The sequence below is a fragment of the Haliaeetus leucocephalus genome, unplaced genomic scaffold, assembly GCF_000737465.1.
Source record: "Haliaeetus leucocephalus isolate CR32 unplaced genomic scaffold, Haliaeetus_leucocephalus-4.0 Scaffold566, whole genome shotgun sequence".
NCBI lineage: Eukaryota > Metazoa > Chordata > Aves > Accipitriformes > Accipitridae > Haliaeetus > Haliaeetus leucocephalus.
The window spans coordinates 5,254,131-5,279,566 of record NW_010973002.1 but is presented as its reverse complement, the minus strand read 5'-3'; the positions used below and the strand labels follow the sequence as shown (position 1 = coordinate 5,279,566).

The 25,436-nt window shown below is 36.1% G+C and overlaps 1 protein-coding gene across 1 annotated transcript in view; it reads left to right on the top strand.

The window, feature by feature from the left end:
- AHR (aryl hydrocarbon receptor) overlaps positions 1-25,436 on the top strand; it is a 62,312-nt gene that overhangs the window by 13,808 nt on the left and 23,068 nt on the right. The window lies entirely within an intron of this gene.

Sequence of the window (25,436 nt, the reverse complement as noted above, 5' to 3'; positions counted from 1 at the left end):
CCTAAATATCCCCCCCTACCCCCCGCCCTCAATCCCCTGAGATTCATACTGAGCATTTGTGGCTGTCTGCTGCAGGCTATTTTAGCCTGTATTTTACGTAACAGAACATAAGTAGGGATTTAGACTTTGAAGTCCTAAATTCTGATCCTCAAAAATTATGATTAGAGCTATGTAGCCGTGACATCACCTTAAATCTCAAAATGTGTATGTTTTCACTGTTACATGCTCATTCTTAGCTTGCTCAGAAACATTTTATTTTCAGGAGTGCTGTGTCACTAGGCATGTCATGCAGCTAGGCAGCCCTATACCCCTATGGATTGGTATAATTGGCATTTAATATACTCCAAACCAAACCTCTAAAATTGAAAATTCTGTTTATATCACAAAGTAAGAACTTTATCGTAGAAATATATTGACATATTAAGAGGAAAGCAGGGTACAAAGACTGATAGTTATGTGTTCTTCGGATTTTCTTTTCCTGTAGTATTTCAGTGATTAATGTTAGTCATTGTTAGAACTCCGTTTGCAAGGAAGAGAAAGAAAAGGTGATCTCTTCGTCTCTGCACTATATGTATTATTTAATCAAAGGCACATGGAAAGTCAGTGTAGGAGGCTCTTATATTCCACAAAGCTGTTGTAAAATTTCTTGGAACCCCTGTCCTGGTATGCAGAGCATTTGTCTTTTGTCTATAGCCCTTGTTAATAAGGAGATAAGTTTTAAGCATAGTGTTCTGGGTTTTGCTCTGGATACCTGTCACAGTGAATGTTCTTTTGTTTGCAAGATCAGAGCCTAGTAATCATGTAAGTGTTCTGGAGATTGACATTGTTAGGGTTAGTATGACATTCAAACCCAGAATTGGTAGCAAGATAAAAAAGACTGGCCTCAGGAAGTACTGCTGTTTCTGTGACACTGTGTATTCCAAATCTTGTAATCTTTGTTAATGTGTTTATTGCTATCTGTAGTACCTAAAGATAATGAGATTTGGAGCTTTTTGTTTTTGTTGTAGAAACCGCAGTAACTGTTGATCCTTCCTCCAAAGACAGTTTGAGTGGAGAAGTGTAATTAGAGGTAGCACCAGGCTCTCAACATCTGTCTTCCATGGGCTTCGTGATTCATCCATTTGAATTTGTACAAGTATAGTTTGCTTGACTATGATCTTAAAAATATGTCCTGGTAATTTCAGACTTCAGTATGAATACACTTTAAAAATGTGTACAAATACTCTGTTAATACTGGAATAGCTTTTAATGCTGTGTGTGCCTTTATGACTCATCAGTTTTCCTCCTGTGTATGCTTGTTGATAGGAGAAATGCCCTAGCTTTTCCTGTTCGACTTTATCTGTATTCTGATAAGGAAATAAGACTTGCTTGTATGATTGATCTCTGTAGATGTTTACAGTTCTAGCCAGTTATAACACTGTTTATTTTTCCTGAGTAAACAAAAACTTTAGCTCTGTTAAAAGAGTTCCTGCTCCATCCATGCTTTGATAGGGCACTAAGTAGTTAAAGAATGATTGCTTTGTGAATCATTTTCGAAATCTAGCTAGATAACTAGAAGCTAATTCTAGTTACCAGAGCTTGGTTGTTGTAATGGATTAATTTATTTCTTTTTAAGAGAATCTGAAAAAGGTAAAAGAAATAACAAATTTCAAAAGTGCTCTTCAGAATTTCAGATGATTTATTGATAAATGTTTCCTGGGAAAAGCCTCCTGGGAGTTCCTGCGCTTCAGTGCAGTGATGGACTATCCAAGCTGTATGTTTTAACAAGGTGTTATGTTAATGATAATGCTTACCATAGTTATTCTAGAAACTTAAATGAAATAACTCTATTCTAGTTCTTACAGTTTATCTGAAACAGCCTTAAAATGTAGGTTTGCTGTTTGCCAGCTGTGAACATTAAAGGGGACGTACAAATAGGAATTAGTTGCCCTCAGTGATGCATGCTAAACTCTGTTTTTAATTGAACAAAGAGATGCTCATTTTTTTCCACTGAATAATTGCCTCTTGAAATTCGACCCATGTGCCTTTTGAATTGCTCAGTACTGCACACTTTATGCGTGGCATCATGTAACATCTAATAAGCTGAAAGACATACATACTTGGCCCCTCAAGACAAATTCTAACTGATTGCATAAAGGAGGAATTTACTGGAGCAAGTCCGTGGCCTGGCTCGTCAAATATTCTGACTCCCCCATCAGACTCCATTGTCACATCTTCAGAGGTATAATTCCTGTGGGCCAGCATGAGACACTAGCTTTTGGTATTGAAGTATTCAGTTTCAGTGAATTAATTTTTGCCTCTTGGTGTCTACATCAGAGTTACAAACTGAAGGGTGATATCTTTCCATTATTGACTTTTTTTTTTTTTTCTTCTCCACTCTGCCACTTAAATATTTTGCATGTTTGGAGGAAAAGATAAGGGTAGCACCCAGTCTCCACCTTGCTTATACCATTTGTTGTTTGGCGTGCTTTTATCAGACAATGGTAAGAGACATGCCTAGAACAAACAATCCCGGTCTTTCCTTCTCGTCCTCACAACTGCTCTTAATTTTGCTTTGATACCATCATGCTCTGTGTGATGCTATATGTAGTCTCTTACCAGACACCAGGCTGTTGATTTGATCACACTAAAGGATGTTGAAATGTATCTGGTGTTATACAGTACACTGATACTGAAGGCTTTTGTTAATACAGTTTCTTGACCTATTTAATGGGAAACTTTGTAGACAGTTGGAGCCTAATACATATAATTTTGTGTTTTGTAGCTGATACTTCAGAAGGATAGCAATGTGAATATGAATTCCTGGTCAGTATGTTAATCAGGTGGCATAAATTCTAATGAGTTACATAGTGATGTGAAAGGAAAAAAAGTTGCCCCTCTTCAGGCACCCCATCAGCATTTGAAGGTAGGACACAAGGCTTATGCTCTCTTGCAGGAAGGGTTTGAGCCCTGTGGCTGTATGAGTTTTTTAGGAATGTATCAGCCCGTGTACTTCTGAAGTGTCCCCCCCTTCCTCTGCCTGTCTCGAGCTGTATTAGCTGTCTGCAGGCCCTCTGCTGGAATGCTTGCAATTATCTATCTTCAGCGCTAGGAAGGAGCGTCAGCTACCCTGAATCCCTCAGTGTTCTTGTGACATGGATGTACTACTCTGAAATGGCTATTGCCTTAGTTAAGTGAAGAAATTCTTTCTCAGCTTTTACCCTATGAGAATAGTAGTCTTATTAATCTGTAGACTATGGGCAAATCATGCCTGACAAACCTGAGTGCCTTCTATGAAGGATGCTTGGTTTTGTGGACAATGGGAGAGCAGTGGATATTGTTTCACTTGACTTTAACAAGGTCTTCAGTGTTGACTCTCATTGTTTTCATATCACCAAGCTGGTGAGTTAGGGTCTCTCCGGAGCACCTCTCCAGTTCCGTCCCAATTGATCCTTTCCTCTTTCCCCTCTGTGTAGTACAATTGAGGTCTGACTGTGGTGACCTCAGTGGCAACCTGTGAAGTGCAGGGGATGACTAGAGGTTTTTGCAAGGGACAGACTTGCCTTTCAGACTGAGGACATCGTGTGGATACATCCATGGGCCTTGACAATGAAATAAGGTGGGAATAAGTCCCATCTCCCAAGTAGAGAAAAGACAGTCTTGGGCTGGAAAGGAAGCAACCCTCCAAAAGCCCACTTGACTCCCTTGCCATGCTTCAGTCATTGCAGAAAGACTTCTGTTAAACTGCTGAAGAGTCTTGAGCTGGCATAAAAAAGACAACTTCATCTCTTTTGGTGGAATGTATGGGTTTTTTCCTCAATTTAAATAGAGATATTTCTGTTAGAAAGTGCTTATTCATTAATACCCTTATATACCAAGGGTTGGACTTGAATGGTCTTGTAAAGAAACCTTCCAAACCCACCTCCATAACTTTTTAATGTAAAAGTGACAAAACTCAACATTGCACTTTACTAGTAGAATAATTAAACTGTCCCGTTTCATACATGGAATGTAATTGACTGTTTCTTTTTTTCAGTTAAAATCATAGAGAAATTCCCCAAAATTCTATGAAGTTGCTGTTGAGCCATCAGTTGGGTGACGCCAAAGTTAAGGCATTGTTTCAGTAGGGGAAAAAAACCCAACAATCAAAATGGATTTGAGTTAATCATTGAGTACCAGGTCCAAGTTTGAGTGAGATGAGTTCCTCACTGAAACTGATAGGTAAGAAAATAACTGTGAACTGTAAAAAGGAATTTAAAAATCACTTTAGATTCTTAGGCTTTATAATAAAAAATGACTATTGATGTATAAAACTGAGAGAACAGTTATTTCAATAATTTCAATTTTTATTTTTTTTTAGCGAAGGGTTTAACCGTTTGTTTAAGAATTAGTGATTTAATTAAAAAAAGATCTATGGTATTAACTGTCATTTTCTACTTGGTATTAACCTGTCTCTTCTACAAATCAAAAGCACAACAATATAGTTGATGATTTTTAAGGAACAGGTAATGTCTTGTTAGCTATATGCATGTAAACGTTCTGTGTTGTTCTAATGCATGGAAAAATCAAGTTATAGGAAAAGAAAACTCTGTTTTAGGAAGCAAAGGTTCAAAAAAGCAAAAATATGATTGGTAGGTACCTCCGTGCATCTAGGTTCAACTTCCCATAGATCTCATTCCACAAGGAAGTAAATCACTTCACTTTCTTTTTTGACTTTTCATCCCTCACCTCAAAAAAAATTTAGCAAGCTTTTTTTTTCTCTCCTTTTTGTGGCTAAAACAGTATCATATTAATAGGTCTTGATGGTAAGTTACAATTTACAAGCATGCACCTCTCGCTGACTTTTTTCTGTAGAAGCAAGGAAGATGTACCCAGACAAGCAATTGAATGGGAAATACTTCAGAGGAAATGCGGCTGTGCCAGGATATGGTTTTGGTGATTCAGCAGGTGATTGTCGTCTCTGTGATAGTTATGGAACAAGAGTTCATTGCCTCTAAGTCTTGAAACCACAAGCAGTATACGGTTTGGTATGTGGTTGTTAAGCTTCAAAGCCCAAGTGAGAGTTAAAAAAATTGAACAACTGCATGTTTCCTGAGATTTACTATTCTGTTTTAAAGTAAATGATAAAAGCAAGAGTAAAGTTACGTTCCCTATGTGTGTTTAAAAAAAATAATAATCCTGAACTAAAATTCTGGCATCAGGTGAATAAGTACAACTGGCTACCCATAAAAGTGCTGCACTCTAATTGCTAGTCTGCTGCGTCATAGCTATGCCGTGTACAGTCATTCTTCAGGGTGTTTTTTTTCCTCAACTCCTCAGGAATTCCCAGACAGCATATAGATACCATTGACCCTCTTGGACAAAGGCATAACAGTTTGTTGCTGATATGACACTTCATGGTCCTGTAACCTTCTGCCTACTTCTTGCTCTCAAAAATGGCTGCTTGCCTTTCAACTCCAATATAAATCTTGTTCTGTCTCCCTTTTACATTTTCCCAGTCTGGGAGCCTGATGGGGGTATTCTGAGCAAGAAGCACACACATGCTTGTAGGCTTTAAGGGAAAGAACTTTTTTTGCATAGTGGTTGTGACAGCTTCTGACTCTTTTTTTTTTTTTTCCTTTTCTTTCTTTTCCTCTTCTTTTTTTTCTCCCGCCCCCCAGCTCAGGAGCAGTGGCTCCTAATGCCTACCACACACATAAAATTACTCTGAAGTGTCTTGCATAGCACAGTTTGGGAACATCTGCTTTAGGTAGTGCAAGTGTTTGTGAACAAAGACTTGAGTCTTCCAAATGCAGTGATGGAAATCTCATTTTTGGAGGTAGGCACATGTTGACTTAGTGTGGTGTTTCTGGAGTGATTAATTAGCATGCTGTGAACTAAGTTCAGCATTGCTCAGTCACTTAAAGAAAAAAAAAATACACAACTTCGTGGTTGGTTTTTCCTTCTACTTAAGAAAACAGCAGCGTGTTAAGTACCACTTTGTGGCAACTGAAGATATGTACCCCATTTAAGGAAGACTACTGCATAAACACTTAACATTCCACACTTAATGCTGTTACTCTTACTTTAAAAAGCAACATTAAAAAGGATAAGAACATAAAAAATCCTGAGTTTAGCTGTCCTGTGTAGCAGAGCTTGAGTTGGTTTTAATCTGTGTTGTGAGCAATTCAGTGGTGTATAATGGTTTTTCAGATCTTTAACAGGAGATTTTTTTAATTTATTTTACTTTTTTAATGGTCTTAAGAGAAACACCAATCTGCTTCAACAAACAGTTCAGGGCTTGCTGAGCTTCATTTTGGAAATGGCTTAAAAGAAAGTAGTCTATGAAAGTTGAGGAAAATATACACAATCTGGTTAAACTTCAAGTTCTTGGGTTATGTGAATATTTTAAAACAGGATTTTATACCTTTATGGTATATATGTCAGGGAAATCTAGTAAAATCTAATGTCTTTGTTCTGTAAAGTGCTTTTAAATCCAGTGTGTTTCTTCAATGTTGTAACTTCAGCCATGTTTAAGAATGCCATAGCTACTCTTAAAGCTTTTAAAAGAAACACTGACTGCATGGGTGTGATATTGTAGGGTAAAGAATTCAATTACTCTGCAACTTATATTTTGCAAAGCATTTTGCTTTAAGCATGCAGCAGGCATTTTTGTATAAGCCAGTAGGGTTGACATCATCTGCCATGTAACTGACTTGATAAACTGTCCTGCTTCTGATGTCTCACATGGAGTACTAGAATGTCATGCAAGGTACTGAAAATGTAATTAATTCTATAGATGTGAAAAAAACCCCCAACCTTAATTCATTACTTTTGGTCACAATTTTTCTGCAGTTGCTCATACAACTTTACTGTTCAGTAGCAGTAAATTTTATAGAGAGTAGTGGCTGTGACTTCAGGAGCGGGATTTAATTTGTAGATTTGTTGGGGTGGGAAGAGAAAACAGTAAGAGCTTAGGTGTTAAACTGCTGATGCTCATGCTAGTTTTCCATTTCAATGGATCTAGCTGTTGGGGGTTTTTTCAGACTTGTGACATTTCTGGTACCTCAAAAGTCAAGAGATCTCCGTCAATAAATTTTTGAGGATAAGCTGCTGATGTTGAGATTTGTATATTTGAGCTGAATTAGGAAAAGTTTAGTAGAACACTGTCAACAGGCTTTCCGATTGCATTTAGTCTGATTTGTATATTTTGAAAACATTTTAAAACCAGTACTTAAATATTTAACTCACTTCAGAATTCAAGAGCAGAATAGGCATTTGCTTCTCAAACCATATCAGAAGAAAAGGTTACTAGGCAGTTTCAGTTCATGATAAGTTATGGTGTTTCTGTTGCTGTTTTAACTTTTTTGCATTAGTGATACAGAAAGAAACATTGATTGAGAAAATGTTAAAAAAAAAAAAAAGTAGCTAATTACCTGGACTTTTGAGGTACTATGTTGTACAAGGTGGTTTCCTTCCCAGACACAACTTGTGCTTGCTTAATTGAAAGTGCTTGCAGTAGTGGGAACCGGCTTTAAAAAAACAAAACAAAAAAACCAAGCAAGCAACCCTGATCTTGTTTTGCCTTACAGGCCAAGTAAAGGTTATCTTTTGTAAACAGTAAAAGGCCTTGATTGTAAAGAAGTAAAAAAATATTTGTGAGAGCGGGCCTGAGTGTGCAAGCAGATCACCCTTCACCAAATGGATCTGACCTGCCTGCTCATAAAATGTAATTTAGGGTGTGTTCAGAATCAAAAGTTGGGGCAAAATTTCAAGAAGTGATGAATGCATTAAATAGATCAGTTGTATTTTTAACCTCTTCAGCAAATGCTTTTCCAGTAAAATATAGACTGTAAAAAAAAAAAAAAAAAAAAAATTGGAGCCAACACTGGATAAAAGCAGAGGACACTTCTACAAATTCATTAGGATGCGTGGTCAGAGAATTGAATAAGACAGACACCTGGTAAAAGAGAGAGAAAGCTATAAAATCTGTGTATAAAAAAGAAAAGTTTAAAAGCATAGTAAGAGTAACAAAGAACAACTTTTTACATTAAGCAATAAGGACACCTGGAAAAACATGGAATGGTGGAATATTGTAATAGCTATTATGAGCTATATGGGGAAAAAATAAATCAAGCAAAGAGTTGGATTACTAATAATGTAAAAAATGTGGTGAGCCTTACGCTACGTCTCCTAACTTAAGAGAAGAAAGTATTAGATACTAATGACAGAAGTGTCTGAGGAGGCAAACTTCTGAAAATAATATGACATCAGGCTCTACCTGTTATGTGTGCAAGAACACTGGAGGAATCCTGTAAGATTTTTTTCTTGCAGGATTTAAATCTGCCTGAATTAGACCAAAACAGAAGAATGGCAAAAAAACTTGCACAAAATGGGGTTTGAGAGGAACCTTAGCAAGTGTTTCTATTCCGTACCTCCCAACTTCAAGTTACTTTGCTGTGATTTTATGTCACCTGCAACATCCATTCCAGTCTGTTTGCTAGTGCCAAGGAGAAGTGTTTCTGGTGCTACCATTTACTTATGTTTCCATTCATCAGCTCAGGCAGCAGTGCTGAGGAGCAGCTAGCATTGTGAAATGCATCTCGTCTCTGGAACAGTACGGCTCAAACGAGTCGCTACATCTATATACAAAGACATGGTTTTGGGAGGGCTATTACATATTATAGACAGTGTCTCTCTCCATTAAAAGGCAGAATGAAAACTGTCTGAAGTGCAGAAGTGGGGACAGATTATCTGATGTCTTTTTGTGCCTTCCTCTAACTGAAGTCTCTTACCTGACTGTTGGTGACTAACTTAGTGATAAACAGCTAAGGCTCTCCCTCACTTTTAGTCCTTTACCTTATTTTCCCAGTTTAAGCTCCTAAATGTCCTAGGAGGGAATATAGCCATGTTAATTTTTGCTGCTTCTCTCCTGGGAAACCAATATGTAAATTACTTTATAATCTCTTGAAGAGGACTTGTCTGATTAAGGAACATAAATGAAAATTAACAGGGAGGGAAAGCAATATCAGGTGGAAGGGGGCAGATTCAAATGATACACTATTAAATGGTTATAACTTCAGAAAACACTTCCGCTTTAAGCCCATCTCAGAGAAAATGGCCTTTGCAGAATCCTTCAGTGCTGTGCAAAGTCATGTGCTGCTTGAAACTTTATGGGATCTTATCTGTGTGAAATTGTACAGGAAAAGATCTGTCTCCCTTTGGATCTGATAACGGCCGCCAAGCCTAGAGTTGCTCTCTTTCGTAAAGTGGGTCACATTCCTTTCAGGATGAAAATAAAACATGGGAATCTACGCTGTATATAAATATTTTCATACTTGAGGTATCTTTCAAGTATTCTGAAGATTCTTTGGCTTCATTAGCCAGCCCCATACCCAGAGCCATATTAAAGTAAATGTCAAATTAGAGCCATATTAATTTAAATGGAAGGTACAAGAGACTTTTGGAGGAATTGCCTTAATTGCTCTCTCTCATTTTTTTTTTCTTTAGCAAGTTACAGCAATGAGAACACAGCTATATTTCAGACATTTTCAGATTTTCTAACTCAGGTTTCATGATGGCACTGTCTGCACAGCTACATGATTCTTACAAGCATCCTTCCAGGGCTCCATCATCTTTCCCTGGCGGGAATTCCTGTCTTTATATAGGTGTTTACTGACTTTGTATGTCGTGACCAGATTCTCTCCTTTCTGTTCACCTTCTCTGATGGAAGAACCCAGGACCCTTCTTAGCATCAAGAAATTGAACTCCATGTTTGAGGGACTTTTAAAATGCAAATCATGCCATTAAATGCTTATAGGCATACTTCAGGTGTATAGATATGTGGAAGGTTCTCTGGGAAGATATGCATTCAAGATTATTGCTTTCAGTGTTAACCACCATGATATGACACAGGAGGATTTCATCTCCCTGAATTATAAACTTAATGCTTAACAGAGGGTGTAGCTCATTTGGCAGCATCTGTAAGATGTCTGGGGAATCAGCTCTGTATTTTAATAGCTTTATATTTTTGTTTGTGATTTCATCATTACAATCAGTAGGAACCAAAGCACTAAAACATTTCGCTAAATGCTACTTTTTGTCAAAAATCAACCTAGGAAATAATAATAAAAAATCCATATTGTGGGATTTTTACCATATTTAGATATATATTAAGGCCACAAACTGAACTCTTTTCCTCTCAAGACATTGATAATAGCCTTAACTGATTTACACATAAATGATACTTGTGTAATTTCTGGTAACTCAAAAATTAATTTCACCCTGATAAATTGTTAGCTGATGCAGTAAGTTCGAATATAACATTGCTACAGCATCGCCTTTTCCTTCTACTTCTCTGAAAATAAATGTTGCTGTCTTGTTTCTGAATGTGTGTTTCTTAAATTGAATTTAAAGATGAATTGCCACCCCACTTAAAGGCTTTGTATGAGAAATTTACATGTATAAGATAAATGGAGCTAAGAGATGCAAATAATAAATAATTTTATAAAAGCTGATGATTTTTGTATTTTTATGCCATGCAACAATGGAAGTTGTAATCAGCTGTGATACCCAAATTTGTTTTTTTAGTTTTACAAGCAGGATAGATTGTTTATAGCACAAGCTTTTGCTGTTTTGCTTGCAGAGTAAGTTGCTTCCAGGGAACAGGTTGGATGTCAAGTATTTTGTCACTTGAATTTATCCTGCAAAGCTGGCAGCTATTTATTTTTGTATGCATAGTCGGTGTAATACTGCTAAAGGTTTGGAATGAAATAGTAGATTTTTTGGCACTAGGATCTAAGGATGGAAATGCCATTTGGTACATAAAAGCGAAAAGTTGTAAATTACTACAGTACTAACTAGACTAAACACCCATAGTTCCTTTCTTAAGAAAATCATTACTGAACTCCATCTAGTTTATTTATAATTCACCCTTAAATTATGCCAGTTATGTTTGAGGAGAGTGTCAACTATTGGTAGTTTTCACAACCTTCCATGCATGAAGAGCAGGAAAACAAATCTAATACTATAGACACGAATTTTTTAATAATGTCTTTTGTGGTTAAAGCTAGAAGTAGGCTAGGAAAGTTCATAGCAATATGATAACTTTTTGTCTGCCCTAGAAAGCCAGGCTGTCCTGAAGAAGGAATGGCTGACAACTTCATGTTTGTCTTTTATGAGACTGAACAAGATCAGTTCCATCTCAGAGGTTCTGGATATGCTTTGTGCAAAATAGACCATGTCTATCCCACCTGCTATTTTAGCTTTTTACAGGTTGCTACCTTCCTCTGCTCACACATTAGTATAGTCATCACCAGTAACATGCCTTTTTAATTTACTTTTGCACTTGAACTTTTGTGTTTAAGCATACCTGAGAGACTAGTCAGAAGTTATGCTTTTAGCAGGGTGATTTTTTTTTTCTTTCTGAGTAGTTGATACATGTGTACCACAAAACAGGTACAGGCTCATTTCACTTTTCCTAAATTGATAAAATAACATAAATCACTAACTTTTCCAGCAGCTTTGCACAGCTGAGTTGTTTTAATTGAATATGTTTGGGTCAGAGAGTTAAGAGTTGCTTATGGAATATTAACAATTGTAGGGAAAAGATAGTAGTGGTCTTCTGGTCTCTTTGATGGTAAATGTAATGTTGGATGCAGTGACATTTAATATTTGGCCATCACATTTGCAAATATTTAATGTATGCAAAGGAGGCTTACAAATTTGGGAGGCTGCACTTGATGTTACTGAATATGTTCTATTAAACTTTATTCATCCTTCTGTCTTGCATTAGCAGTTAAGCTTTGCAGCAATGACTAAAGATGGGTGGCTGTGAATGCTGAGTTGCAGGGGTCTACTACTCACCGTATTAAGGAAGTGCTATTGTTTTTGTTTTACATGAGCACCATATGCTGTGAACTGTCGTAGCTTAAAGGCAAATATGTCCCCTGCTAAAGCTACCTAAGTTGTAGAGCTAGTAATGTCCACTTCCATGTGGGAAAGCAAGCTGGGGTAGTGTTTGATGGCTGTCTTACCTTCACAAATCAAACCCTTGCATTCTTTGAACCGTTGCATTTGTTTCCATCTGATTACTTGTGTTTGCTATAAGAATGAGGATCATTCAACTTTATACTCATTTGGAATGCAGGTATCTGAAACTGAACTGTAGAGTTAATAAACTGTATCAAAAAAATGTTTGTATGCAAGTGCTATCAAACTCTTCTAAGAAGTTTTCATCTCTGTTGGAGAAATAGAAACATTCTTTTATTTCCTTTTATAAACTTACATGAAAAGGTAAAATTAATTCCTCAAATTATGATTGGCAGTTTTGTTACAGAAATGGTGACATGCAAAGCAGTAAGGGGGATGAATATAGCTTTTGCCAAAAATTCTCATGTTGCTGTTGCTTCTTTTGTACTGTAAGGTCAGGGCGATAGTATGATGCTGTGCCCAGAATCAACCAGTACTCATTTCTACAAAATGCTTCATAGCAGCAGTATATTTGAAAAAAAATTGCTATCAGAATATGATGTAGTTTACAACCAATAATTAAAACAGTCTTCATGAGTTCAGAATCCTCCTGCACAAAGGCCTGGGATGCAGGAAGGAAGTGGGGTTGCTATCAGTAACAGTCACCATCTGAATCCTGGGAAGAGCTCCGTGTCATCTTGTAATCTGTCCTCTGCATTTCCCTCGCTAACATATTAAAACTAATAATAGTTTCTCATTCTGTTTTATCAAAGCTAATCTTCGATTAGATGGATTAATTTTAGAACTAAAGCAAATGTCTTAAATATGGGAGTAAAACTTAGTTTCTATTAAAAGATTAAACAGATGGTGAATACTTGCAACTGTACTGGATTGTTTTATATAAAAATATATCTTGTCATTAATGAATGACAGTTGTCAAAGAAATATATTTATAAATGTTGTTGTTAATTCAAAAGGCCTAGTAAAGCAGATGGAGTCAATTGAGTGAAATTGTCAATAGAGTATTTCAAAGTATTTTTGCACAATTTTCTCTCCTATTTTAAACATTTAGTTTAGTATATATTTCTGGAATTGTGTGGGGGTTTTTCTGGTGAACACAGTGAACAGAAATAGTTAATATAAATCTTTTTACCTAAGAATCAATTGTGCAAAGATAACTTGATGCACATTTTGGGGAGGAACTGCTCAACTACCAGAAGTGCTTTTGCCTTTTCTTCCTGGCTAAATCCCAAATATTCTAAGCATATGGAACAATTTAGCACAAAATACGTAATTATCAAACAGATCTGTCTTTGCCACCTTGAACATTATTTCATGTGGCAGGGTAAGTGAAACCTCATGTTTAGATTTTATTTCATTTGATCTTCTGTATTGGCAGAAGATTTAAAAAAAAAAAAAGACAGATGGCACCATTAAAATATGAGTTGATTTGTGCTTACTCTAATATGAATCTGAATATACTTGATAAAGGCATGGCACAAACATCTAACTGAAATTTTGAAGCAAAGAAACCAAAGTACATTTATCTTGGTAAGAACCTGAACAATCTATGTAACTGTAAAAACAAGTTTAATATCATGCAGGTGTTCACAAGAAAATGTATGCACATTATTACAATCATTATAAATAAAGCTGCCATCAAATTTTGGCTTTAAGCTTGTTTCTGTTTTTCTTCTCTATGTGGAGGCCAAAATCAGTGAATGCTAATTCTCCATTGCAGTGACCACTCTGTGGGCAGATATCCTTACTGATGTTGTAGCCTTATCTATAAAAAACACTTTTTACATCGTAAAAAATGTGCTGTCAAGATTAATTCAGTATGCTGCCTGTTAAATGACTTCTGATTTCTCTTAATTACCTTACTTGATCTAAAGTCCTTCCAAAACTGAATTTTCTGGACTAGGTTATGTATTTCCCATGAAGCATCCATTCCATAAAAGAGTGGAATGGCCCTTTCAGCGGGGACTGGATCAGGGATGGATCTTGTCCTTTGTGGTCAGTGCCTCAGCTGGGAATCTGCTTTCCGATTTTGACTTTCAGGCTTGGGAAACTGTTATTCATTCTCTTCTGTATGATAGAAATTTTTCAACAGGAAGAGTAGGTATTACCTGTATCCCCAGCTTTAAGTCTTACTTCTGCTGCAGTAGAAGAAAGGAGTGGGAACCACATGTAGCAGAGGGAGGAATGAGGGTGGTTATCTTGATACTGTTAGAAAGGACTATGTAATTTTCTCCAGACATATAAAAGAATTAGTGGGCTACCAGCTGTCAGAAGAACCTGGATTTATGCCGTATGGGGGAGAGTCAGGAGAACACCTAGTTTCTGCACCATGCTTGGGGTCAGGGTGAAGTGGGTACCAAGCCATTCTTTCTCATCCAGAGGGAAGTATGGCAGCTATACATGGTGGGGCTTACGGTGAAACTTAGGAAACTGAAGTACATATGGTATTTGGACTGTGAGGTTTCTAACTAGTATATTTGGTATAGAACCCCAAATTTCATATATCAGGTCCTTTATATGGATCTGGTCTTCTGGAGTTGAGTTGTACAGTACTCTGGCCTATAGCCATATCAATCTCTATTACAATTGTACGTGTTAAAAAAGTATTTCCTATTATGTAACTGTTTTCAGAAGTCTGGGAGCCAGACAACAACTGTTCAAACCACCTACGAAAATGTTAAGAATGTTTTTCACTTCAGTAGCTACAGTTAATAAATAATGATTAAAAGTATTTTTATAAACTCGTAGTTGTTCTTGTTCCTGCTTTTCTGGCAGAACTTACAATGATGGGGAGGACTGTTCATTAAGTTGGACTGGTTGTCTTTTGTTTCTTCCTTCTGAAGATTTCGGTGGAGTCTCCTGAAGCAGTCTTGGAGATAGTATGGGTTGGTCTATTCCCATAACGCATGGTTATTCCATTTATCAAATCCAGTTTAAAACAGCTGAGATTCTTTAGAAGATCTGAGAGAGATGTCATTCAATTTGTAAAATCAGGTTACGTTCTTGCAAACATAATTGGAACAGGTGCAGAGAAGGCCTAGAGACTGTATATCACAGGAGATGACTGACTTTGTCATGTTTAGCTAGGCATTATGATGGCTGTCTATGAATATACTGGGTAGGGTAACACTGAGAAGGGAGAAGAGCTGTTGAAGTTAATGGGTGGTGGTGTCACAGGAGGACATAGGAATAAGCTGGACGTGATAAAATGTACACTGGAGATTTGGAGGTTTCTAGTAGCAAAATAAGCCTTACTAGAATTAAAAAAAAAAAAAAAAAGAGGAGGGACTAAATATTCTTAAGATTTAGCTTGATATTTACTGTGGTGATGTCCCTCTCAAGTCTTAAATTCTTACAGCAGTTACTGACTGAATATGTTGCTTTGTCTCCTTTAAGACATTGCACCTTCCAGCTTAGCTTTCTAGTGGCATTTCAGCTGCAATGAAGGTTGAATATGCTTCAAAAGGCATTTTGAGAGGAAATGGTAATTACTTACCTACAGCCTTTCAAATGTCAAAGTTTCTTGAGAAATAAGAATAAATGGAATTCCCAAACAAGAAAAGAATGTGTGTGAAACAGAGTCGGTCAAATGGGCTGTTCTTTCTGTGCACCTAGGAAAGTCTCATATTTTCTGTAGAACTGTGGAACAAAGTTATGTGGAAACAGATTGAAATCTCTTTTAAATTGTGATGTAGAATTGTCAACTTCAGAGATACAAGATGCTGCAACAATGCATCATGGGTACCTTATCAGCTCCATGGCCAGGTAGTGTCACAACTCTAGAAAGGTCCTTTGTGCTGTCAGAGTCTCAAAATAAGTTGTATTTCTAAATAGTTTGGAAAACAAACAAACCCCACAATACAAACAGAAAACAAACAAAAAACCCCAAACGCTCCAACCCCTCCTGTCCCCAACCAAAAAAACTCTGCAAGTCCACACAAGTCACGTAGTTCTAAAGTGTGAAACTACAATGAGAAACTGAAAACTTGCATTAGAAGTCTGAGGTACTATCGCTCATCTTTTGGTTTTGTGTGGTTGCCCTCCAGGGCAATCTTCTTAAGGCAGGAGCTTGCTTTGTGTGTGTGTATCAGTGGGTCAATTAAGTGGTGATGCTTAATGAATACTGTTTGAGTATCTATCTTGATTTCTGAGGCAGTTTATTAACAGTAAAATGGAAGTATTGAAAATATTGAGACAATTTTATGTAGTTTTTGGTTTACTGAAAAGCTTGTGCTATGAAAGGGGTGAATCATTTCAGTGTTTAGAATTATTGGGAACAGAGCCTTCACTGGACTGATTATTTAAATCATAAGTAAAACTCTAGATTAAATTTTGAATCTTAAAAACATATGTTAAAATATTTTTAAGGGAAAAAAAAAAGATTCTGTTTATGAGAACTGGTAGCTGTGCCTGGTAAATGCACTAATCAAACTAGCCTTTTGCTTTCTCTTTACTGTGGCTGTCTTCATCTACTTCCCACTCAATTGAGCAGTTTTCTGAAAGACTAGTAAATTAGTTGTCCAGTAGTGAGTGTGTGTTAATACTCAGTGTAATGTACCTAAGGTATATTTTAATATTTATGTAGTTCTGCTGTCTTAAAAGGCTGCCATGACTGAAGCTGTAGGGAAAGACAGCTGTCACTTTTGGAAACTGTTGCAGTTAAAACATCATTCTTTTAGGATATTTAACCATGAAGTTTGTGATCTTTCTCCAAAATAACAGTGGAAACCCAGTGTCTTGTCCAAATTCTGGTTCAGGAATTCACTATACATTTAGCCCATTACAAATAAACTCATTTGGTAAGATCTAATTCCTGTCCTGGTTACCTGCTGTTACCTATTCAGCTTTCTGTAGAAGAGTGAGGTTAAGGTTCATTTCTTCTAAGAGGCTTTCTGCTAGTATAAAAATAATACCAGGGAGAGCTGGAGTTTTTTCATGGAGGCTTTCCCATATTTCAGGTGCTAGAAAGAAAGCGTTTATGGTTTTCTTCTCCTTCCTGTTTAGTATTTACTCATGTAGTTTAATATTTAGCAGAAAAATAGCTTGTCAGTACAACAACCTATTAAAATATATGTTCTAGTTTTATTAGAAATGGGTTTTATGATTGAAATTGTCATTCAGTAAACACATAACTTTACATGCTGTAAAATGGCAAATAAGTTGCTGACTTGTTTTTTTATGTTGTGTAACTTCAAGACATTTTAAAAAGTTGCTGATGTGCATTTGTATGATCTTTTCTATAGCTATGCCATTTAATGACAAAAATGACAAATTTAAATGAAAATCTTCTTCTATAGAAGATACATATTCAAATACATACTGTGTTCAAGTATAACATATCAAAACCAGACTAAAGAAAGGGGAATTAAAATATGTTATGGTATTCCAGGATAAGGTGGTTTATCAACAAAAGGTGTAAAGAAGGGTTTTGAAACTTTTTGAAAGGTTTTTTTTCTGCTTTTGTTTGTTGTTAATGTTGGTAAATTTTACCAAGCAGCAAAATAAGATTTAAAAAAAAAAAAAGTTGTGGGTTTGCTGTTTTGTTTTGTTTTGTTTTTTTTCTTTTTTCCTGTAGAACAGTAAACTCATTTACTGTCTCATAAATAATCTTGTGATCCAGAAATGTAATTTCTGGGAAATTTGCGGCTCCTTTTAAGTCTTGGCCAGTGACATTTGATTGAAATTTAGGTAAGAAAAAAGGTGATACTCCTGCCAAGTTTTTGTCCATCTTATGATTTGTAACTCTGAACATTGGGAATGTATCCTTGCCATAGACCTGGAAACCAAGTAGCACTGGTCTGAGTTCAGAAACATGTCAATTTTGAAAGGGCAAGCAACAGACTTCCTTATGCCAAAAATAGCTTTTGTGCTAAATTATTTAAGTGTAGTATTTGATCACAGAAAAATGGAAAATAATATTTTGCACTTTGGACCTTTTTTATATAGTGGGGGAAGCCCAAGGATATTTTAAAATTAGATGGGTTTTGTTGGGTGAATCTGAAATACCACACATTCAAAAACCATGGTACTTGGCATTGAGAAAAATGTTGTGTACTGGTTTTATTCCTCGTGTGTATTTGTTATATATTGATTGCAACAAAGAGAATATTTTAGACTCCTGCAGCAGTTAAAGTAATGTGTACCACTTCTGTGCTTTTCTGTTGTTGAGTGTAAAATATGTATGAAGACATGTCTGAAGTGTAAGTACAGTGGGCCCTTGGGAAGTTCTGGAGCTACACCTTGACTAATTTCAGTCCAATGCTGACAATATATTCACTGGTTTATTTTTGGTTTGTAAGTCTGTTTTCATCCATGGTCTGTGAAACGTTCAAGGGTGATGCTTAATAGAACCTTAATATTGGAAATTCTTTATCCTGATTGTACCAAGAGTATAAATAGTTTTCTTTAGTCTAGCAAACAAATACGGCCTTGAAGTAGTTGCTTTGGTGGCAACCCCTAAAGGTTCCTAATAGTTTCTACTGAAACCTTTTGTATTAAGGCACTTTTAAACCTCAGAAACATCTACTTTTAGAGATGAAAATTTCCTTTTTCTGTTTTCTCTCTAGCCTAAGCATTCTGGGGCAAATGCTACATTTCTTCTTCCCTTAAAGCAAATTTCTTGTATACTTGAGCATGCTCACAGCTGGGTGGACTTGTGCTCTCTCTGCCGTGTCTGATTGTATAGCTGATGAGTTTGCATTTTAGTTGGTCTGAATTTGGGTTAAACTAGAAAGTACTGGAGGACTGAAAATTGAGGAGTGCACATGTGCAGAACTTGTGTCATGTTCAGTGCAGGTCTGTGGAACCAAGAGGTTCTGGTTGGAGTCACTGGCACAAAATCTGCATTGCAAATAAGACACATGCCTGGAAATTCTTGATTTCTAGAGATTTGTACACATCAGGAGATCTGCATCTCTACAGCAGTTAAGTTACTGACTCTCAAAAGCCCAGGAAATTCCAAGAACCTGACCACGTACTTTTTACCCTTGTTCTGTTCTCTTTTTTTAATTAGTGGAAATAATTTTTTTCAGGCTTTTGGTTTTTTGTTTTTTTTTTTTTCCCCTCCATCTCTCTTGTTAAAACTTGTTCTGGTAAGTGTTATTCCCTCTCAGTCTCTTTTTTCCTTCCCTCACCAGCCATAACCTACTAATACTTCTTTGAAAGCATTCATGGTGGTATGATTTATCCTCTTGTGATAGCTGCTTCATGGCATTTTTGCTCTCTTGAACCATGAATAATTTCTTTGAGGCCAAATCAAGAAATACCTGTCTCCCATGGCTCATAGGTTCTTTCAGTTGCTTTTCCTAAATGTGTAAACATGTTAATATCTCTCATCATTAGTTGAAAATAAGCTCATGAATCAAAGCACCATATCCTCTGAGGTTGAAGGTTGTTTGTTACTAGTTTTTTAACCTTTGTTTGGCTTTTGTTATGGAAATATCAAAATATAGGCAGCTCCTGCATAAGTTTTATTGGTATTTTTCTGCTTTAAAAGTATACTCTTTGAAAGTAATTCCAGTATTGTCATAATTTGGCATATTCGGTCATTTACATGCTTAAGAGGAAAAAGGTATCCTTTGTTACTAGTCACTCCCAAATGTACAATTTCACCTTCATTTTGGTTATGTGTACAAAATCTGGTTATTCAACTTCCATAACTAGTTTTGTAAATTGTTTTCTATGTATATTGCTCTGGACTGTGTCAGAATAGTGATGTAATTTTTATATTTTTATTAATGTATTTACATTTGGTGTTCTGATAGTAATAGAAAATACATGTTTTTATACATTCATTCATCCACAGTTTACTGTAATTTACAAGCTGTATTGTAAGTTGTAATACAGCTTACAAGGAAGACTGCCCTTAAATTGTTTCTTCTTCAGACATGTAAGAAATAAAAAGGCTGCTGCATATCACAGCTTTCAGATTTAATTGTTAATAGATGGAAGAATAATTGGAGGCCAAGATATTGGAATTAAAAAATGAAAACACGGAACTCTTCAATATTAAAAACTTGTCAATATTAGAAACAAGGATGTGTCTACCATATGTTGCCTTTTCATTTTTTTTTTTTAGTATTTTAGTATAAATATTTGCTCAGCTTTTAATAGGATATAAATATACAATATAAAGCTGTCATGAAAATTATTCAGAATTCATATATGAAGGGATAGGAAATGCAAAACTTAAGTATGCAAAATACAGTCAAAACTCTTTTTTCCCATATATAGCATGTTTTACTTGTACATGCAGCCTACACAGAAGTCTATCTTACCTCTTTGTGTAACATAACTAAAACTTTAGAGATACAGTTACGGTAATTCTAAATTGTATTTATGTTCTCTTGTATCTCTAAGTACAGAGCAATCCTTAGCAAGTTTTATTAATGAAATGTACAGTTTATGCTATCTAGTAGAAGTGTAGTTATTTACAAAATATGCAACCAATGCATGTTTTATCTTTCTAAAAAAAACATTAATTGCATACTTTTCTTTGTGTTACTCAATAACTTTCATAAATGTTTTTCCCTTTATAGTCTCAGAGATAGCAGGTGCAAAATGTTTCATATAATCTTAAGTAATGGAGGTAGCTAAGGTTTCATATAGATACGTGGATATATATAATTTCTCCCACCGCTAATGGATCTTTTGCCAGTATAAACAGTTTAGCGTATACTAATGATTTAGGCAAGAGTTTAATATTAAACTCTGTTTTCTCAGTAGTGACCTCCTTGTCTTGCTTTGGCTGGTGAACTTTTTGTTGGAGGCTAGCATTTGTTGCTGAAGCAAGTAGGACCAGCCGCCTCATGAGAACTGTTGTTTTTTAAAGTAGTCTAGAACAGACTAGTTGAATTTATAATTCTACTGGAAAGGTTATGAAACAGTCTAAGTTAGCTCTGACTGCAAACTTTGACCTGTTCAGCTGAATTGTGGGAACTGTGCCAAAATTTGATATAAAGCAGTTCTGGGAAGCTCTTTAAGATTAAATTCCAGGACTGCATGACTGATGTGCTAACGATATACTTGTGGTATTAGGCAAGTGTTAACTTCAATACAGTTTTAGGCTCGAACAGATCATTCACCTAAAAGTAAAAATTATCTCCAGCCTGATTTAAGTAATTTGTTGTATCTCAGTATGATGTTAAAAGGCCCAGTTAAAATTTGGCATCTTGATATTCCTTTCTCTCACCTCTCTGTGGTGAGCTACCCTGACTCCTCAAAAACTTGTTGCTATGCTTTTTCTTCGGGGAAGAGGTAGGAAAGAGAAAAGGTTCTAACTGCAGAGTATCTTGGTATGGTTTCCGTGAAGCTTTTCAGCCAGCAATCACTGAATCGGTTTGTATTCAGCACTCTTCTAACACGTGGCTGGTTTAGGTGAATTTTGAGATGGAAAGTCTGTTTAATCATACATTTCTTCACTCCTTTAATAATAATGAGACATTTGGTGTGGGAATGCTCAGGTTTCAGTGGAGAATAATCTCTCCAGACTCCATGGCTGAGCACCAGCAAATGTGGTATATTTTCTTCATTTACATCAGAAAAACTTCTTTATTCGCTCAACACAGAAAAAATTACTTTTTTTTTTTCTTGTGTATTTTGTTCCTTCTGATGCTTTCCAAAAATGCACTTTTTTTCAAATTAAGTGATTTCTAGATTTGAGGAAAACAGTGTAATAGAACTTGGTTTGGCTGAGTTGAGTATTGCCAGTGTCCTGATATACACTGCTAGGAATGCTCATCTCTTGTTCTATGGCCAGGCAACCAAATATTCCGTAAGAGAGTAGTCATGTGCAGGTTAAAGGCATTTTTATTAGATTTCATTTTTACTGATATTTCTTTTGAATATTTGTACAAATATTGTAGGTGTGTCCCTTCTTTCATGGAAATGGGAACTGGAACAGTTTTTGAATGCCTCTCTATTACTTTAAGAAGTTTAACTGCCAATATTATTTTCTTAAAGTAACACTAAAGTAGACAAGTATTTGTGTGTTAAATCAGGCTCCTATATGAATGCCCATCAGAAAGTTGTCTAGATACTTCCTGACATATACCTTATGCCGAATTCTCTGCATCACCAGCTACTTTATTAACTTTGCTACAATTAGTACAGGTAGTGCCCCCTCAAGTATGTCAGTAGAGTGTATTTGCTCTTGCTCTGTGACAATTTTGCGATTCTCTGCTGTTGTAACTTCTGGTAAACAGAGTAAGGAATCACCATTTACAGGATTTCTGCTGAAAGGGCTCTGGTAGCTACAGATGGCTGCATGGTCATTGATTTTGCAAGCTGAACTGGATGAAATAGTGGAGAAGGGACTTCAAAGCAGCTGGCTGTCAAGTGAGGCAATGATGGCAAAGGTTCTCGCTGAGAACAGGAGTGACAGCCCGGAAGGAAGAGGACACCAGTTGCTGTGGGTTGCAGCTGGGGAGAGCATATCTACCAAGCAGAAACCCTAGAGATCAAATGTTTGAAGGTGAAGAAGGCCTTTTTCATCCTGGTCTAAAGGCCTCTCTTGGAGGATAGCATGGAGATTAAATGAGGTGGTGGATAGATTTTTTTAAATCATTTTCCTCATATTAGATTAACTTCTGAATATCTCAACAGGTAGTTCATGCAATTGTTCTATCGTGTAATATCAGTTGATTCAGCACACTGCTTATAACTCATGCAGTTTAGGATATATCCCAAAGCAGTTTCTCATACTATTCCTTGTCATTCTCATGTTATTCTCTGGAAAGAAGAAAGACTGATTAATACCTGTTGTCTGTAGGTATTGAAAATAACTTTTCAATGAATACTTACACGGTTTTAAAATGAAAGCTGGCTTTTGGCAATAGTTAGGACTCAACTGCTTGAATTCTGTTCCAGACCTGAAGAAGCAGTTGTATGTCAGACTTACTTTCTTTTTTCCAGACATACTGTTAGCCTAATAAAGTACACTACATCTCTGTACAAATCTCTCATCACCTGAATGTAACAGTTAAAACCAGAGATAAGAAGCTGGTAAATACTGATGTTACCATCGTTATTTAACTTGTCCTTGTAGATATAATGCAAAACTGACTCTCTTTCACATTTGCTGGTTTGGGTGCTAAAGCATTTCACAACTGTAAAACAAATGTACCAGAAACTATAATGTTGTTCTCTGTCTAAAAAAAAAACCTATTAAAGATCATTATCTAGTTTTGTTGTCTTTGGGATTTAGCTTTTACTTCAAATCAGGAAAGTCTGGGCAATGGAAATGATGCTTGTTGCTGGACATAGAATTAAGTGACAATCATTAACCTACCTGCAAAACAAATGCTTACAATCTAGCCCTCTTACTAAAATTGCGTAGCAGATTTTTTTTTTTTTAACAGGTATAAACAACTTTGCCTCATTTTTGTTGCTTTAAAGTTATTAATGGGAAATTCTGAGAAGCAATTTGCTTGTGTCTTTCATGTATTTTAGACTATGTATACAGATTTTTGCTATTTACTCTGTGGGAGTAGTCATGTTTTAATTTCCTATGGCTGAAAATTAAGAGGCTATAGGCTGAAATAAGTTGTACTTAATTCAGAGATTCAAAGATTATGAAGCAATGAACTGTGGGGATTATTTGTCTGACTGTAATATTACCTTTGGATGAGTTGCGCATTTTAGTTCTCCTTATCGTCATCTGTTACTATACCTCTAGCTGGTATTTCTGAGGCCACAGCATTGTGTGCTGTGACTAAGTCTTTCCAAAATTACTGCTTCGCAAGATGGCCCTCCCATACTGTAAGGCAACTTGTTATTGGGATCCGGTAGCCTTCCACTTGACTGTATTGAACCACACATTGCAAGTGTGCAACCAGGTAGCTAGGGTTGCTCAGTGTCAGGGACCTGTGTTGTCTCTGTTACTCTTACTTAACTTCTTACTACCAATTTTTTTTAATGCTTGCTTGAAGAGTATTGATAAAGAAGTTTAATCACACGGGGGTGGTAATTACCATACCTTAATTGTATTAGCATTATAAACTTTACAAGTTACATTTTATAATTTTTTTTATTAAAGTTTACACTTGGTTTGGATACTGATTTTTATCTTTGTTAATACTACTTTCTTTTAAATATTTATTATTCAAAGTTCTGTATCATCCATTCCATTGTCCTATCTCCCCAGCAGGAAATTCAACAAGCTGTTTTTAAAATCTTGTCTAAAATTGATTACGTCTTTTTGATCTAAAATATCCATATTCAGTCACTTCTGTTTAGCTCTGTTGGACTAAAAGGACTTTCATCATGAAATGTGAATATCTCACTTGTTATTCTCAGAAGTATTAAATAGAAATATTTGGTCTTCTTTCCTGTTTTTTTTTTCTACATTATTATTTATATTTTTCAGTTCCACCTAAAAAGAAACCAATTTTGTTGTTGCGACTATGTGCTTCTAGCTGATTTGACTTTTGATTTTTGTGAAATTGGCTTTTTCTAGTACCAGCTAAACAAAATAATTGTTATTTAATAAAGGGAATTTAATTTTTATGAAATCAGTGGAAGACCACACCTACCTAAGCAACATCTACACTTCAGTTTTGATGCCCTGTTATTAATGGAGAAGAGGGATAATAAAAATTTTCCTTTCCATAGATGGAACAGTTAACCTTTTTCCAACTTAGTCTTTAAAAGCGTGTGAGTGTTTTAGAGCTGTCACGTAGCAATGCATCTCCAAAGTCTCAGAACACGAAGTCCCCTGTAGTGCGATCTCTTTGCCTTACCTATGGGTGTTGAGGCAGAAAGTCCAGTGACTTGGGTGGCTTCTAGTAGGCGCTAGCTGGCCTATGATTTATCTGTCAGAACAAGGTAAATTCAGTTTGTTTTTTTTCTCAGGAGTTGTATACACCTGATGATGTATACAGCTGTAATTTCCACTGTATTTTCCATTTTTTTTAATACAGATTGTCAGCAATTTTCCATCTGTCTCAGTTTACAACAGCTTGATTCCATCCACGTTCTGATTTCTGCAAAAGGTGTAGGTTCCAATTCAGCAAAATGTGTAACTTCAGGTGTACCTATTGCACCCTTTGAAAGTTAGGAGGAATATAGCCATACCAGTGCTTAGGCTGTGTTTGAATTTAAAATGAATTTGCAATTGCAGTTCTGTGTGGCCTATTACAGGACTTTTTGACTATCTGGTAGGAAGAAGAGTATTAAGGTTTTAATTTCAAAGCAAACCCTCAGATAAATTCCTGACTGATTAATCAGTTAATGCCTTTTTAGAACATGTTTTTCCTTTGCGGTGCCTTTGAGGGATATTTTAATGAAAACTGTCTGGCTTGAAAGTTGTTAGCTGCAGTAATAGCTTAAAAAAACCTGAAAGGCATAATTTATCTTTCAGTCAATATACTTAGTGTAAAATCATTTAACCTAGTTGAAAAGTGAGTGAACAGGAGTTCTTCAGGTTTCTTGACTAAAGTTCTGAGCAGCTGAAAAATGAAGGCTTTCAGCAGGTTGAAAAATCATTTGGA